The sequence below is a fragment of the Penaeus chinensis genome, chromosome 40 (assembly GCF_019202785.1).
Source record: "Penaeus chinensis breed Huanghai No. 1 chromosome 40, ASM1920278v2, whole genome shotgun sequence".
In the NCBI taxonomy this organism is placed as follows: domain Eukaryota; kingdom Metazoa; phylum Arthropoda; class Malacostraca; order Decapoda; family Penaeidae; genus Penaeus; species Penaeus chinensis.
The window spans coordinates 1496511-1499010 of NC_061858.1; positions in this window are offsets into that span (position 1 = coordinate 1496511).

Consider the following 2500-nt stretch of genomic DNA (forward strand, 5'->3'; position numbering starts at 1 on the left):
GTTTTCCGTCCCTTGGTGTCATTCTTTTAGAGGAATGGGAGGGAGAGATTAAGGAAGAGAGAATGACAGAGAGAGAGAGACAGAGAGGGGGGAGGAAGGAAGTGGGAGAGGGAGAGGGAGATGTAGAGGGAGAGGGAAAGGGAGAGAAAGAGAGAGGAGAGAGAGAGAAAGAGAGAGAGAGAGAGAGAGAGAGAGAGAGAGAGAGAGAGAGAGAGAGAGAGAGAGAGAGAGAGAGAGAGAGAGAGAGAGAGAGAGAGGCAGAGAGAGAGAGAGGCAGAGAGAGAGAGAGGGAGAGAGAGAGAGAGAGAGAGAGAGAGAGAGAGAGAGAGAGAGAGAGAGAGAGAGAGAGACAGAGAGAGAGAGAGAGAGAGAGAGAGACAGAGAGAGAGAGATAAAGATGGAATGATAGAAAGATAGATAGATGGGTAGATAGATAGATAGATAGATAGAGAGGGGGGGGGGCAGAGAGACAAATAAAAAGGAAGTGATAGAGAGAAAGAGAGACAGATAAACAAGAAAAGATAAAAAGCTAGATAGATAGATAGATAGTTAGATATATAGTGAGCGAGAGAGAAAGGGAGAGAGGAGAAGAAAGAAAAGAGAAAAAGCTATAACCTGAATGTCGATGAGTGAGTGAGACAGAGAAAGAGAGGGAAGAAAATGATTTAATTAAGAAGACGAATTCAACAGGAACTCATACTTGCATATACGATGAATTACATTTCATTAGTAAACGAAGGGGTTCAAAAGAAACTTAATTATAAACCTGAACACTCGAAACATGTATTCTTATTGCAGCATTGTCACTGTTAACATTACTTTGCCTGTTGTCCCGCAACTGTTGCTACTCCAAATATATCTTTATCATAATTATTGCTTTATAGCTATTGCCATTTTTTTATTGTTATTATAATGTCAATAGTAACAATGTCATTATCACAGAAGCATATGAATACGCTAGAAATCAAATAATAATCAAATAGGTTGAGATCAAGCAAGGCCAACATAACAATTATCTTCTCTGTGCATGATAGTGGTGATATCATGGTGGTGATCATGGTGATGATTTTAACGACGTTGATGTTGATAATGCTGATAGTACTGGTGGTGATTATGTTCCTAATGCTGTTGATATTAATGGTGATGGTGCTTATAATGCTAAAAGTATTGGTAGTGATGAAGATGATGTTGATAATATTAATGATGATGTTGATTATGTTGATGATATTAATGACGAATGGTGATGATACTGGTGATGCTGATGATATGAATGGCGAGGATGTTCATATTAATTTGCATTGATGGTGATGTTGCTGATAATGCAAATGACATAAATGGCGTCGACACACATCTATACATACACTCATACATGCACAGAAATTCATGCACAAGTACACACGTGCACACAAACTTACAGACAGGCAAGAATAGAATAACATCAACATGGTAGAATAGACACACACACACTGAAATACGTAAACCATATTAAAAACCGGCATCAGAAACAAAAATATCAGATTACAATAAAACAAACCACCGCAAAAACAAGACAGAAAGCAATCCTGAACGAAACTTTGCCAATTAAAATTACGAAAAGTGGAGAAAAAAAAAAAAATACAGAGCGAGCCACAAGGAATGGAAACTTACGAATAACTGGATATTCCGAGCATCTCCCGGAATGAGGGGGGATAAACCCAGCCCCTTTAAGAGAATAAAAGGGATATGGGACTTCTTCCCGGTCAAAAGTCAGTTGCATGAGCACAGAAGCTGCACTCATGCACGCCCCTCTCTCTCTCTTTCTTGTTACATGCATACATGTAAGCATATCTTTCTATCTGTACATTTATGTATGTCTGCATTTACCTCTGTCTCTGTCTCTCTCTCTCTCTCTCTCGCTCTTTATATATATATATATATATATATATATATATATATATATATATATATATATATATATATATATATATATATATATATATATGTGTGTGTGTGTGTGTGTGTGTGTGTGTGTGTGTGTGTGTGTGTGTGTGTGTATGTGTGTTCGTCGAAGAGCTGTGGGGAGCTATCCATTGACCTAAAGTAGGTATTGTGCTCCGCTGGTAGCGGTCAGTGCGGGCCCTGATGAACACCTGCTTGTTGGCGGCGCGTAGGGCCCGGCGAGGCGGCGGCGCGTAGGGCCCGGCGAGGCGGCAGCGCGTCGGGGGGGCAGCAGGTCGCGGAGCCGTGAAGGGCGCAGCAGCTTCAGGCCCAACTGCTGCAGTGAGGTGGTGTGGTGAGTGGCGAGGCAGGGGAATCTTGGGTAGTCAGGGCGCTGTCGTAGCTGGTATAGACAGGACCAAGAATGATCTTGGCTGCCCTTTCCTGCGCCCTCGAGTTGTAGCAGTGAGGGAGGAGGGCAGGCGGGGGAGGCGTAGGTCAGTTTGGGCAGGATGAATAGCCTGTAGATATTTCGAAGCTTCGGAATTGGAACGGCAAGGGACTTAAGGCGACGCGTAAGCGA